Here is a 15,779-nt window from a genome sequence, read left to right as displayed (position 1 = left end):
ATGACAGTATTGCAAACATGTTTTTTAATTTATGAATAAAGATTGTTCTGTTTAGCCAAGAGCACTTCAGAAACTCCACACTGGTAGAAAATTGGAGCACTGAAGTATTAATGGAACCGTGAGATTTTTACATTGTATCCTATTTAATCATTTATGGTGGCACACACATGGCAATGATGCCATCTGGGCCATGGCTCCTCTAAGACCCCATCAAGCAGGGTTTGGCATTTATGTTTAAGTGAATATTGTTCCAGCTTTTTAATTTCCTCCCTTTTCCGTGCTTCCAGCCCTGCTTCCCACCTGGGACATGACTTAGATTAGTAGGTGTTCTGATCCTCAGTAGGTAACTTCTTCGTCCAAGTTCATGTCCTTTTAAGAAAACAATGGTGAATTAAGAAATGCCTTATCTTCTAAGACCTCTTTGTGACTCTATTCTGGTCCTACTCTTTGATCCAACCCACTAATTAGTTCATAAAAATTTCACATAAACTAAAACTCATCTTATAGGCTGGGCTGGGTTCTGTGAGATTAATATTTAACTCCAAGGAGGCATGGACATTTGCCTTAAAGAAGTTATTTATTCTAGGGAAGGATCTATATTGCTTTCATTATTTGAATGCCATTGATTGTACTATGAAATTGTATTTCAGCCTAACACTCCCTGTATTCCTCTATTGAAAACGGGAAACTCTTATGGATCAATTCACTGGTTCAGCATCTGGGGGGTTTTGTACTTCTTTTTTCCTGACAGAAGAAATGTGTGTTTGTTATGGAAATAAGGATCAAATAGAAAAATTAAAGGAAAATAAATATTACCTGTTTCACTAACATTCTATGATAATGGCTAACACTTGAATTTTTTTTTTCATTTTTGAAATACCTAAACACTTATATGCATATATTTTTTTAAAGTTGGGATCATGTGGTACATTCTTTCTTGTGACCAGATTTTTTTCATGTACTAGAACATACACAGCTTCCATGTCATTACATTTTCTTTCTTTTTTTTTTTTTTTTAATGTTTATTTTATTTTTGGGACAGAGAGAGACAGAGCATGAACGGGGGAGGGGCAGAGAGAGAGGGAGACACAGAATCGGAAACAGGCTCCAGGCTCTGAGCCATCAGCCCAGAGCCCGACGCGGGGCTCGAACTCACGGACCGCGAGATCGTGACCTGGCTGAAGTCGGACGCTTAACCGGCTGCGCCACCCAGGCGCCCCTGTCATTACATTTTCATACATGGCATACTTTGCAGTGGCCACACCAAATTTCATTATGCAGACACCTAATTCCTGCTTGCTTAATTACATAAATATAACCAACAATTATTTTTTATATTTCTCTTTTTTTTTTTTTTTTTAAGTAGGCCCCACACCCAGTGTGGAGCCCAGTGCAGGACCTGAACTCACGACGCTGAGATCGAGACCCTAGCTGCGATCAAGAGTAGGACACCTAACCAACTGAGCCAACCAGGCGCCCCCCCAACACCCTATTTTTTAACTCTAAAGTAGTTTCCAGGTTTACCCCATTATGCATAAGTAAGCAACACTTGGTTTTTCTTTTTCAAAATCTTGAAAGGAAATATTCTGCCAACACCCAAGACATCTGCTGCCTCTTGGCTTCTTTCTGGGTGTGTGTATTTGTTTTTTGAAGTGGATGTAGTTGAGCTCTTCAGTTTGCCCCGAAGAATGTCCAGGCTGTTTCTCGTGGGTATAAGAAAAAGAGATCCCAAGTAGGCTATGCCTGAGTAGAAAGAGTAGCACTCACCCGTTTACAGTGGGCCAGGAATATTTTCGCGGAAGCAGGGCTGCGGAGAGCTAAGTGACCTCCCCTGGAAGTTTCCTTTTAAAACTCTTAAGTCTCATGGACACCGCCTATTCTTTGGAACACTCCTCCTCCTATTTATTGGTTCATTACTACAGCCATTCTCAATCCTTGTTGTGTACTAGAATCACTTGGGAAAGAGGGGTTTAAACATATATGTATATATGTGTATGTAGATAGATAGATATGGATAGATATGAAATTGCGGTATATATCGCTATATAGATGCATGGATAGATGGATAGATAGATAGATAGATAGATAGATAGATAGATAGATAGACAGATAGATAGATAGATATGCCAGATCTACCCCCAGTTTTGATCCAGTTGGACTTGGGGTGGAGCCCAGGACTGAGAACCTCTGCTTTTATGGCTCTTTATTCTCCAGTGGGGCTTGAGTCCCTGCCCTTGGTACTGAACCTCTTTAAGCCACAGGCTGCTCTCAGGGAGTCCCCACTTCCCCCTGGGCTCTGCCGAAGTCATAAGCAGCTGTTTCAGAAATGCTGATGCATAGAGGAAACATATCCCAGCTCACTCCTAGTGATCAGGGTGAAAAGATCAGCATTTCGCTGCAGCTGCATCCACCTCCCTGGATAGCCAATTAGCCACAGAAACAGCAGACACTGCCTGAAGGAGCTCTTTCGGGGCTGAGCTTTTAATGCCCAGAAGCACATTAGGTAGCTAAACAATACTATATTCACATCAGGCAGAACCATCTTGCTTTGGGTTGCAGTATTTATTTTTTGGAGAAAGGGGGCCTTGACTTAGACCTGGAACTTGGTAGCACCTGGATAGCTGGAGAAGAGGGAGAAGCATGGCTGGCATTCTGGGGACACAGCCAGCTGTGGAGGAGGGAGCATTAAACCCAGAGTCAGAAGATACAGGTTTGAATCTCATCTCTACTTTTGCCTAGCAGGAGGACCTTGCAGTTAATACAGCTAATGGTCAATTCCTTCTCTATAAAACATGGATAAAGCTGGGCACCATAATGCTGTCATAATTAAGCTCTAATTATGTTGTCAGAGTTATGGGAAGTAAAGTTTATAAGTATGTCAGCAAATTCAGGAGTGCAGGACTGACCTGGCAGAAGAGAGATTTTTGTGTTTGTGCTAATGGTCAGAAACCAGGCTTCTTATGCTTCTTTAGTCCCCACTCTTGCTGATGTGGGGGAGGAGAGAATACTCAGGGAGCGGCTGACAGCCATCTTCAACAATGATAAGAGCAGCTAAGGAGGAGAAATGTGAGATACATTCTGTGAGGTGGCAGGGGACAGGCAGATGGAGCCCAGCAATCAGTATAACAAGCTCTCTGGGTGATTCTGATGCACACAGACGTCTGAGAACCATCACTCTGGAGTATTTCTTTGTATGAATAATCACACCGTATGTAGCCATTCTACTGTAGATGCATAATTTTTTACCTTGGAACTATTACAAATTGTGCCGCCCTGAACATTCTTGAACACGGGTTTTGGGACACATACATACACTTTTCTGTCGGTTATTTAAATCTGGGAGTAGGAAGGTTAGATTATAGGTTATACCTATATTTAGCTTTAGGATATGCTGTCACAGTTTTCCAAAGCGATTGTAGCAGTTTCCATTCCCACCAACAGTGTATGAATATTCCAGTTCTTCCACATCCTCACTGACACTTGGTTGTCAGTCTGAATTTGCATACGATCCAGCAATTCTGTTTCTGGGTATATGCCCAAAAGAATTGAAATCGGGGTCTCTAAGAATTATGTGTGCACTGATGTCCATAGCATTATTCACAATAATCAAAAGTGTAGAAGCAACCCAAGTATCTATTGATGGATGAATGGATCAGCAAAATGCAGTTTGTATGTACGGTGGAATACTACTCAGCCCTAAAAAGGAAGCAAATCCTAACACGTGCTACAACATGGGCGAAACTTGAAGACATTATGCCAAGTGAGAGAAGCCAGTGACAAAAACAAACACTGTATGATTCCACTTATATGAGGTACCTAGAACCGTCAAATTCTTAGAGACAGAAAACAGAATAGAAAATAGGTGATTGCCATGGACCAGGAGGAGGGGGCAATATGGAGTTAGTGTTCAATAGATACAGAGTTTTAGCTTGGCAAGATGAAAGGAGTTCTGGAGATGGACGGTGGTGATGGTCGCACAAAAGTATGAATGTTCTTACTGAACTGTACCCTTAAAAATGCATAAGGTGGATGACACCTGGGTGGCTCAGTCGGTGGAGCATCCAACTCTTGATCTCAGCTCAGATCATGATCCCAGGGATGTGGGCTCACACCCCACATCAGGCTCTCTACTGAGTGTGGAGTCTGCTTAAGATTCTCTCTCTCTCTCTCTCTCTCTCTCTCTCTCTCTCTCTCTCTGGAAAATAAATAAAAAATGAGTAAGATGGGTGCTTACTTTGGCAGTGCAGGGACTAAAATTGGAATTAAGAGAAGATTAGCATGGCCCCTGTGCAAGAATAACATGCAAATTCTTTTTTTGTTTCCATTTTTTCTTTAAATGAGTAAGAGGGGCACCTGGATAGCTAAGCTGGTTAAGCATCCAACTCTTGATATCAGCTCAGGTCATGATCTCACTGTTCATGAACTCGAGCCCTGCATCAGGCTCTGCACTGACAGTGTGGAGCCTGCTTGGGATTCTTTCTTTCCCTCTCTCTGCCCCTCCCCCACTCATGCTCTCTCAAAATAAGTAAACTTTTAAAAAAATGAATAGTAAGTTTTATGTTATGTGTATTTTACCACAATTAAAAATGAAGAATAAACACTGTGAACTTAAAACTGAAAGGGGCGCCTGGGTGGCTCAGTCGGTTAAGCGTCCGACTTCGGTTCAGGTCATGATCTCGCGGTCTGTGAGTTCGAGCCCCGCGTCGGGCTCTGTGCTGATAGCTCAGAGCCTGGAGCCTGTTTCAGATTCTGTGTCTCCCTCTGTCTCTGACCCTTCCCCGTTCATGCTCTGTCTCTCTCTGTCTCAGAAATAAATAAATATTGAAAAAAAAAACTGAGGAGAGATTCTCTGCTGTCAGGGTAGAAGCCAAAGATGTCGTTTTTATTCCCTCGTGTTCATGGCTGTGTGTAATAACAATAATTTAATTTTAACACTTGCAAAACTTTGTTTTCTCATCTGTAAAATGGGAAGACTAATTCCTACTTAAAATAAATTGTCACTGGGAACAAATGAGATAGTATATGCAAAAAAGTAAGTGGTACCTAGTAGATGTTCAGTAAATGTCAATTGACTGATTTGTTCTTGTAAAACAGAGCTTTTGGGAGTGGAATAGAGGATCTCATGATTTTTCCCCAGGTAATTGGCATTAAGAATGAGACTGAGGGAGGGGCGCCTGGGTGGCTCAGTCAGTTAAGCGTCCGATTTAGGCTCAGGTCATGACCTTGCAGTTTGTGAGTTCAAGCCCTGAGTCAGGCTCTGTGCACACAGCTCAGAGCCTGGAGCCTGCCTCAGATTGTCTTCCTCACTCTCTGCCCCTCCCCACCTTCTCTCAAAAGTAAATAAACATATAAAAAAAAATGTTTGTTTTAATGAGACTGGGGGGCTCCTGGGTGGCCCAGTAGAGGTTAAGCTCTGACTCCAGCTCAGGTCATGATCTTACAGTTTGTGAGTTTGAGCTCCGCATCGGGCTCTCTGCTATCAGCACAGAGCCCACTTCACATCCTCTGCCTCCCTCTCTCTCTCTGCCCCTCCCCCTGCTCTCTCTCAAAAATGGATAAACATTTTTTAAAAATGAGATGGAAGTTTTTGGTGAAAATGAAAATCTGCAGTTCACTATTTAACTCAGGGTAACTCTACCCTCTGTTAGCCATCTGTAAAGAGGGTGACTTCTTCATGTCTGTTCTCTCCAGTCACATGCCCGTGTCCCCAGATGGAGGGTTTTCTTAATTTCTGCCTCACTGAATTCCTCCTTTGAGGAGGGAGGAGGCTCCAGGGAGGTGGTTTTCCTTCCCTGCAGAACCAAGTATCCTGAGAATGAGTCTCCAGGGCTCAGCTTCCCCCAGCCACACCCCCTCCCCACCTCCCCAAGCCCCTGATGTGCCCTGGGGAAATGCCTCTGAGCAAGGAAGGCATCCTGGGGCAAGAGACTCTCTGAGAACTACGGGGAGGGGGGGGGGGGGGGATGTGGCATGGGTTTCTCAAGGAGGCTGCTTGGCAGGCAAGACTTTGCCCTTGATGTGGGTGGACCAGTCAAGCTACCCCTGGTTCCAGAACAGGGCTGGAGGAAACTCCCCAGAAACACAAGCAGCAATGCAGAGACAAAACGCTAAGGCCTCTCATTAAAATGACGACTTGGTCTGTGAAGTAAAATCCAGACCAGATCTAGTATTCTGGCTTTGTAAATGCTGATGGCTGTAGGTGACCAGCAAGAATGCTGACAGCATCGGAGGAGGCAGCTGGAAAGAGCACGGATTTGGAGAACAGAAAGACCTACGTGGGATTTTAAACTACAAACTGTCAGAAGCTGTTCTGTTGGATCACAGTTGTGAACTGTTGCTGGTGGGAGACAGCAGGTGCAAAAGTCATCTCAAAAGCTACTCTGAGATATTTTTTGGTGTGGAAAGCAAAGACCCAGAGAGGTGTGGAAATTTATTTATTTATTTTTTTTTGGAAGTTTATTTATTTATTTTGAGAGAGAGAGGAGAGAGAGAATCCTGAGCCTGTTGTGAGGCTCGAACCCATGAACCGTGAGACCATGACCCTGGCTGAAACCGAGTCGGACGCTCAACCGACTGAGCCACCCAGGTGTCCAAAATTTATTTTAATTAACAAGTACAACTGATAGATTTATTTTGAAGTGGTGAGTATATACAGACGGTGAAGTATTAATCATCTCCTTCCTTAACCAAAATTTCTCACAGTTCTCTAAAATGTGTTTTACAAACCTATAGCTTTCCATTTCAGATGGATAAAGGCAACCATACATTAAACCAGCCCGATGGCAAGAGAAATCTTTTCTTGCATTGAGGGAGAACAAAGGTCGCCAAATTTTAAATTCCCAAATCTCTGCTTCAGTTAATGAATCAGCTAACCACACCTCTTTGTCGGTCGGATCCAATCTTGTGAAACCCATCTTATTATCAGCACAGACTAAGTCTTTTGATGGAACAGTATTCGAATGAAAAGGACATTGAGGTCCCCGAGATGTGCTTCAGAGCTTTTAAGTTAAAAGCTGCCTTAAAAATGTAACTCATATCTCTGATTTGATACGTTTTTTTCTAAAAGATGAAGCTTTTATTATGGTTCTAGACCTGACTCCACTGCTGTCCAGCTGCAAGACCTTGAGCAAGTTCAATTAGCCTCAGATTTCTGTACAAACAACCCCGAAGAGTTAGGAGATGTCCCTGCATGGGGCAGATGTGTGACTCTGACATCACAGTCATTAGATGGCCTGTTCCTTTCCCTGTCCAGAGCCGCCCTCTCTCCCGCCATCCACCACAACTGCATGAAACACATAAAGAAATTGGCATACAAAATAACACGAACTGGGTGATCACAACTGAGTGAAAATCTACACATTGCCCTGAACTCATTCATTCATCAGAAATGCAATGAAGCACCTCCCACGTGCCCAGCCTTTTCCTGGGCCCTGGGCATTAGCTGTTTACAAGATAGACTTAAGACAGACTCTTCCTTGGACTTTTGTGCAACTCAACTTGTATACATTGTGTCCACACAACCAACCAAACAAAAGCCCAATGGCAAATGCTTAGAAAGAAAGAAAAAGAAAGAAAGAAAGAAAGAAAGAAAGAAAGAAAGAAAGAAGAAAGAAAGACAGACATTGGGGCACCTGGGTGGCTCAGTCAGTTAAGCATCCAACCCTTGATTTCGGCTCAGATCATGCATGATCTCACAATTCATGGGATCCAGCCCCACGTCAGGCTCTGCACTGGGTGTGGAGCCTGCTTAAGATTCTCTCTCTCCCTCTGTCCCTCCCCCACTTGCCCTCTTCCTCTTTCAAAATCAAAGAGAGACATTTAAGATTGTGGTGGGGGAGAAGTAGACAGTAAACAAGTGAACAAATAAATGAACAAGATGAATTCAGAGGCTGATAAGTGCTGTACTGAAAATAAGGCTGCTGAATGTGAAGGAGAGTGAATAGAGCAATTCAGGGACATTTTTGTCTTGTTCATTACACTTTTTGCATTTTCCCAGTTTGCCACAATGAAGTATTAATTTTGTAATCAGAACAAAACGAAGGAGGGAAGAAACCACTCCACACTGTGGGAAGTCACCCAGAGGGAGCACAAGGGGGCCCGTACACACCCAGCAGTGGAAGGGGGGTGCTGGTAAGAGGGCTTTTTCCCTGTGTCCCTCCCCTGTTATTCTGTCATCATTATAACTAAACCTGCTGCACAGGGAGCCCAAGTCGGTCTCCTCGGTGCGTGTTTACCTCCTGCCTGTTTAACCAGCTCAAGAGCAGCTCCCAAGGGCCATGATCAAAACATGAGTTCATCGCGCTTGGTTCCTCTGGGAGGGTGAGCTGGCTCAACCTGGAACCGGGTGTCTCCCTCTCGGGGGAATGTCCTGAGACCCTAGAGGGAGCCTGGCCTGGGACTTCCCTCAGCTTCCCAAAGCCCCCAACAGATTGAATGGGTTTGGGGAGAGCTGTGAGGTGGTTTGAGGGGCATGAGAAAACCACACAGGTCCATCCAAGTTGAATCCCATTACATGGACTTTCCAGCATCCAATTTGTCCCTTATGTGGACATCTTGCTACAGCCACAGGCCCTTAGAAAGTTTAGCAGATACAGGAAGGGACTCTGAGCTCAGTAGGGGAAGGAGGACGCACCAGAGGTATCTGCCTCCAGCTGGAGTAATGGGAGGGCAGGGTCCCAGCAAAGGGAAACTGGAGCAGGGGCTGAGAGAAGATCTGAGACAAGAGCCAGACCGAAGCATCCAGTTCTAGGGCGACGGCCAAGAGCAAGAATTGAATCCAAAGCAAAGGTCGGAAGAAGTGAACGCTGGGGAGTCCCTGGAGGCGATGCCGATGCCAAGAGAGCGAGGTTTTCTGGAGATCTGCCCAGTCAGGCCAAGGAGAGAGAGAGCTTCTAGGGGCTTCCAGCCCCTCTGGAAACACCCACTCCATCCCACCCATGTTGTGCCAGTTTTGTGTGTCCTTCCAGTCAGGAGAGGCTGGCATGTGTGAGGAGGCAGTTTTGAGGGAAATTGAAAGTGGCTGCTGCTTAAATCTCTGCCAGGTCCAGCTACAGCACAGAGAGCCCTTAGCTGAGCTCTGCTACTATAAAGCAGCCCGCTGTGTATTCAGAACAAATTCCTTCTTGGAAGCCTGGAAGAAAAACGCTCAGGTATTCACATTGATTGCTTCAGCTAATGGATTATGACGCAGATTTTTCCTCCCTCCCACATTCCTGTTTTTTAAAAATTAAACTATAAATTGTGAAAGTAATACAGAAATAAGTGCTTATTGTAAGATGTTGAGGGTACAAGGTATATGGCATAAAAACTGAGAGGCTGCCTTTGTCCCCTCCCCAGGGTCACCCCCACCCCCACCCAAAGGGTGACTGCTGACTTCAGTTTGGTGAACATAACTTGTATTGCTTTAATGTTAAAAAAAAAAAAAAAAAAAAAAGTTAAAGAATGAAGATCGCATGGGCCGGGAAGCACCAACTTCTTGTGGAGAAGGGTTGCTTACGGCATTCAAGGAGCCTGAGAGGCCCTTGGGACACTGGTCCTTGCGACACGCACGGCCCTCCTGCACACTGCGCCCCTGGGAGGGTCCCAAGAAGACCAGATCTCCTCTCACCCAGAAACCTCATCCTCTTACAGGCAACTGTGCAGAAGGGGATCCTTGTTAAAACGTCCTCGAGGAGCCTACAATTCAAAGCACATTAAGAAACACATAGAAGAAAATTCTCCATCCAATGAAAACAAGTGGGGAAACTCTGGAGACATGGCAGGACACTGAGGCGAGAATGTGGGCCGATCGACCCCCCAGCCACCCACCTGTCCAGCTCCTCACTACTTCCTGTCTCCCCCTTTGCCCCAATGGGAGAAAGAGGCTTCTGGCTGAGGGTCCTGGTAGCCTGGTGGTGCCGGGAGCCATGAAGAAAGTCAAAGCAGCTTAGAGGCCCATCCATCATTGCCAGGGGTCCCGCAACAGTCAGGTCTGGTCAGCCTCAGCACTGCAGGCTCCCAGCCGCCTGGTCTTGGGGGCTTCCTCGTGTAGCCCCACCTGTCAGCATCTTGCCTCTTCCCAGCCCTTCTGGTTGCCATGGCAGCCAGCCACCTGCCCCAGTGGGGAGGCGGGGCTCTTCCCCCAGGCTCCAAGGAGCAGTGAAATCCAGGAGGCTCAGTAGCAAGAGCTGCTCCTGGAGCACTTTTTGGACTTTGCTCCCCTAATGCTTAAGCCCTCTTGTTAAATTATAGGCAGGAAAAGAAAGAGGAGAGAAAAACCGGGCCCCTGAGTGCCCAGCAGTGGGAGAAAAGATAAGCAAATAAATAATAAGTGATGGTTTATACATATTATATAGCCACTAAAAAGGATGTTCACAGAGTCTTTAATAACGTAGGGAATTGCTCGGCTCTGCAAATCTAAAGTAGGTTTGCAAGAAAATGCTCCTCAAAGAAAGGGCTTGGCAGTGCATTAATTTTAGGAAATACCACATCTCAATCCTCTCTTGGAGATTCAGGTTGCCTGTCGGCATATTCAAGGCTCTGAGAAGTCTTCTAGTCAAGCACCTGTATTTAGCCTTATTTAATTCAGTGTTTTCCTCATTTACTTGATAATAGAGCCCTCTTCTGTAGACCCCCTTTCCCAGCCACAGGGTGGAGGCCTGTCACCCTGGTTGCCTCATTGTCTCCCTACTGGTGGTGACTGTGTCTCTAGCAGAGCGTTGGCTCCCCACCCCTCCCTGGAGGCCCCAAGAGCTCTTTGATGGAGAGGTTGCATTTCCTCCCTCCCCTTCTCACCCCCAGTTCCCACCCCATGGCCTGGCACCCAGCAGTTTGTGGTAACACCTTTTGGAATTAGAGTCCATGTTCATTTCCAATGTAGATACTGATGATCTGACTTTTCCCTCCTTCTTATGATGGGTTTTATCATCATAGGATGAGCAACCAATCATCTGCTCCACTGTCACTAATTTACCTATAATAGGGGAGTAATCACCTACCAGGAAGGAGCCAGGTGCACTAACCGGCCTCCTGACATTGCTGTGTGGTGAGCCCAGCACTTTCTCACCTGGATCTTGGCCCATGCCAAAAAAAAAAAAAAAAAGCTATTCTGTGCCATGGAAAGTCATATATCGAGTGGGTTTAGAGCAAGGGTGGGCAGACCGGCCCATGGGGCAGTTCCAGTCCACTACGTTTCTTATAAATAAAGTTTTATTTATTTCCGTATTATCTATGGCTCCTTTAGGGCTACTATCTGGCCCCTTACAGAAAAAGTTTGCCAACCCCCAGTTTAAAGGATCTCTCAAGTTTTATTTATGATTTGCCTTGGGTAATAAGGAAAGGAAAAGTGTCGAGTCTGACGGAATATTGGAAATACTGTTTCAAAGCAAGAAAAAAGCAACTTGCACTCCTCAGTAATTACTAACTGCACAGAGTAGTAGTGATAATAATAATAATAATAAGGCTGGTTTTCATGTCGTTCATCTCAGCTCTTTGCTTTGGGAAAAGCAGTTGAGCAATAAGAAGTAAGCATCTGCTTCTGATGCAGCAACTTGAAGAGTAGCTATAGCCCAGTGAGAAGGAAGGCCCTGCTTCGGGGGAGGCAGCGGAGTTAGGGCCAGGCTCCATTTAAGACAGAAGCGAGAAACAACAAACTTCTTCAAGGATGAAGTCCTGGGGCTCAGGTCAAGATTTCACGGTTCATGAGTTTGAGCCCTGCACTGGGCTCTGTGCTGTGGGATTCTCTGGCTCCCTCTCTCTCTGCCCCTCCCCAACTCATTCTTTCTCTCTCAAAATACATAAATAGACTTCAAAAAATAAAAAATAAAAATGGATGGAGTCCTGGACGCAGGCAGCAGCTCCCAGAGCTCCCAGATCTCCTGTGATCAATCTGGTCCTCCCCCACCTGTCTGCTTCCACCCCTCCCAGGCTGTTCAACAGCATGATGTCCTCTGTGACCACCCCAGACCTCTGGGTCTTTGCTCAGGCTGTTCCCCTCCTGGGACACCCTTCCCCACCCTCCCTTCTTCCCATGCCAGCACTCAGCTCAGCCCAGAGCTCAGCTCTGCGGGGAGCCCTCTGACCCTCCCCAGCGCTGCCCTCAGTGGTTCCCTTTGCTTCCTGCCATCTTCGCACAACTCAGATTCTGTCTACCCTGCAGGTCTCTCTACCTTCCTAGGCCGCAAGCAGCTTGTGAGCAGAGACCACACGCGCTTTGCTCCTGTACGTGTGCTCGTGTAACTAGGAAAAACAGCGCAGTGTAGTTGTATTACTTTGACATATTAACCATATTTCCCCCCTTATATTTCTTTGAATCCTCATTTCCTCCATCCACTCCTATTTTTCATCTCACAGTAGGAAATACTCAGGAAAAAGCAGGAAGGAAAAGGAGCCAGTTCTTGGCTTTTGTGTTTCAAAAGCCTCGTCTTTTGAAAGAACGAAAGGCTTAAGAAATAGATTTGGAAGAATAAATGTAAGATGAGTCAGAGCAGGGCTCCTACCCCGAGAATCTCTGGTCTGAAGGGAAGTGAGAAGGGCAGATTGGGGCCCTGTTTGCCAGTTTCTCCCAGGTTGAGTGTCCATGGACGTAGTGGCAGTGACGGGGACACACAATGCAATTCTCAGGTGGGTGTATAAGATCCAAGAACAGAGGGGCTCTGAGCAGCTTTCTCCGATTGGGCAGATGAAAGGAGAACAGGACGCCAGAGAAGACAAACACTTGCCCAGGGGATCTGGGCAGGCAGCCCATGGGCAGCCTGACAGAACTTCCACAGCCCCCTTTCCTCCTTGCTAGCCAGAATGGCTGGAGCGGTGGCAGCCATTCTGTGACCAGTATTAGGTGGAAGGCATGAGGACAAAGGCTTGAGATTAAGATGCTGAAGCAAGAAGACTGAAGGCACCTGGGTGATGACACCGTGGGGGCACTGCCCATCCCTGGGGTTGCCTACCTCTGGACTTCTTGTTAAATGAGAAAAAAAGAACCCTATCTTGTGCACACAGGTGTTCAGAGGGCCTCGACCAAAAACACTTCCTTTTTTAAAAAATTTTTTAAGTTTATTTATTTTGAGAGAGAGAGCACAAGCAGGGGAGACGGGCAGAGGGAGAGAGAGAGAGAAAGAGAGAGAATCCCCAAGCAGACTCTGCATTGTCAGCACAGAGCCCGACTTGGGGCTCTAACCCACGAACCATGAGATCATGACCTGAGCCGAAACCAAGAGTTGGACGCTTAACCGACCGAGCCAGCCAGGCACCCCTCAACCAAAAGCACTTGTAAATGGGTTCAGTGAGGAGACAATGGAACCATCTCTAGACATGTGAGAGGGCAGAGGAACAGAGGAGCAAGCACTGAGGCTGAACACGGCAACTGAAGGTTGCCTCCACAGCCATCTGCAGGGACTAAGCACAGCGGAATGAGGACCGGATTGTTGCCACCCCTGTCCCCAACGCCTTGGCCTGCTGTCATCCCCAGGGAAAGGGGAGAGATATCTGAACTGACCAAGCTTAAGTTTCTGCCACCAGGCCAAATGGGGCAAAAGAGAAATTATGTTTCTTGCACACCTGAGTTTGGCCTGAGATTATAGGCCGTACATTACCCTTCATAGTATGTGTTAGGGGCGCCCACGATCTCACGGTTTGTGAGATCGAGCCCCACGTCAGGCTCTGTGCTGGCAGCACAGAGCCTGCCTGGGATTCTCTCTCCCTCTCTCAGCCCCTCCGTCTCCCCCCCACCTCTATCTCCATCTCTCTCAAAATAAACATTTAAAAATTAATAAATAAAAATAAATAAATATGTGTTAAATGGAACCGGTGAACAGAACTGAGCCCGAGATCCGCAGCATCAGGGATGAGCTGGTCGATGGACTCCAATCCCTGCAGCCCCTGAGACCATAGTTTGGAGAAGTCTGGTCAGAGAGGATAAATCCCTAGAAGGATCCTGAATAATTCTTTCTATGCTCTCCTCTACACATGCACCTCCTGCCCTCCGCTGCCTGCCCCCCACTGCCTGCCCCACCCCCCTGAGGCTCAGACTGCACCCCACCCCAAGCAGGCTTCTCCATCATCCTGATTCACCCCTTCCCAGCTGGTACCCTCAGCCCTTCCCCAAGACCTTGACAGCAATGAAAGGAGCCACCTTTTATTGTAAATATAGCATCAACAACAATAAAGGCTACTGTTCCCTGAGCAAGATTACATCCGGGACCTTCTCAGGCATAACAATGGCATGGTGATCCAGCTAATCAGAGAGGATAAAGGGCTCAGTGTGTAAACTCAGGCCCAGTGGAGTCCCAGGTGAACAGAAGCATGGCCAGGATGGATCATCTGGCTCTTGGGGCTGTGGGCAGCTCTGTACCCAGTTAGGCCAGATTCAGGGCCACCCTAAATGTGTAGGGCTTTTTCTGGGCCTACCCATGGGCAGGAGGAGAAACTTGAGATTCAGCAGGGCCTCCCAGGAAGCCCATTAAGCAAAGAGGAGTAACCCCCCCCCCACCCCCACCTCAGCATGGAGGTGAGAGGAGCCTGGATGCCTCCAATTTGCACTTCTCAGTGCTTCCTTCCCCTGATGAATTATTCATGTCCATGGCCAGGCAGCAGATCAATAATGCAGGAGGCAGAAGCCCTGGCAGGGCCCATCTTCCAGCTGACCGGCTCTGCCCCAGGATCCAGGGAGGAACTCTCCACAGCCCTCCCTTGATGGGGTGGTGTGGGCTTCTGTGCTTGGGTCGCTGAAATCCTTCATGGAAATCCAGCTGTCCCCAGGGCTCCAGGCTGGGAGCTGGGCTGCAAATATACCCAGGAAGGGGGCCTTTTTTTTTTTTTTACAATTTCCATACCTCATCTGCCTGGAGGGGCCCGTGTGTCCCTCAACACAAAGGAACCATGTGGACCAGTCCAGCCCTGGGAGTAGGAATTCCTATCACAGGATGAGGGTGCAAGAGACATCCCCCACTCTTCCTCCAGGGCCCAGAGTCTGGCAGGTAGAGACCCAGGAGAACCAGAGAGTTCATTCTGGTTGCAAGTAGAAACTTCCATCCAAGCAGGAGCTTCAAGACACCTGTTTGACTTTCTCTGGTCCCTAGCAGGTTCCAGCAGATTCCAGCAGACTCCAGCAGACCCATGGTGGGGGGCCAGAGGCTGGGGAAGTTCCGTGCTTCCTTGGGAATGGTGCTTTGGGGGCACACCCACGGTGACCTTCTGACTGCCTCCCACACACACACCCCCTACTCACACGCGCCTCCTCCGCCAAGGGCTGCAGCCTCACTGGCAAACACTGGGAAGAGGGGTGTAGATGTCATCTGCTAGGAAATGCCATACTTACCCGGGGTTCCTCTCTTTGTCCTTCTCTTTGTTTCTCAGTACTGCCTAGATTTTCTCAGTTTGTTACAACAGATCCTTGTAGTAAGAAAGAAACCCAAATGACTGTTACTTTTGCAGGGGAGAGAAAAGAACCACTAGAGAAGAAAAGAACCACCTAAGGTGAGACTAGCCAGCTGTCCTTCAGGCTTCCAGCCCAGAGCTTCCCCAAACTTAACATGCAAAGGAACAGCCTGGGGATCTTGTTAAAGGTCGATATTCTCCTTAAAGGGCATCGTCTGAGTTTCTGCATTTTTGCCAGCCCTGGTCATGTCCAAGCTAATGGTCCAGGGAGCACACTTTGAGTAGCAAGGCTCTGGAGTCCATCCCAGTGGCTTCCAACCTCAAAAGACTATTGGGGTGACCACTGGAAAAATGTTTTAAAACCCGGATGCTCCAGGGGAGGCTGGCTGGCTCACTTGGTGGAGCATGCAACTCTGGATCTTGTGGTT

At 47.0% G+C, this 15,779-nt stretch overlaps 1 non-coding gene across 1 annotated transcript; it reads left to right on the top strand.

Annotated features, from left to right (window-relative positions):
- The first annotated feature begins 4,226 nt into the window (after positions 1-4,226).
- On the top strand, positions 4,227-4,330 carry LOC123604709. The gene has a single exon (XR_006715447.1). It is a non-coding gene; the product is annotated as a U6 spliceosomal RNA (small nuclear RNA).
- The last annotated feature ends 11,449 nt before the right edge of the window (positions 4,331-15,779 follow it).

The sequence above is a fragment of the Leopardus geoffroyi genome, chromosome E1 (assembly GCF_018350155.1).
Source record: "Leopardus geoffroyi isolate Oge1 chromosome E1, O.geoffroyi_Oge1_pat1.0, whole genome shotgun sequence".
NCBI classification, from domain to species: Eukaryota; Metazoa; Chordata; class Mammalia; order Carnivora; family Felidae; genus Leopardus; species Leopardus geoffroyi.
The sequence above is the reverse complement of the archived record's forward strand: the minus strand, read 5'-3'. Positions and strand labels throughout refer to the sequence as shown.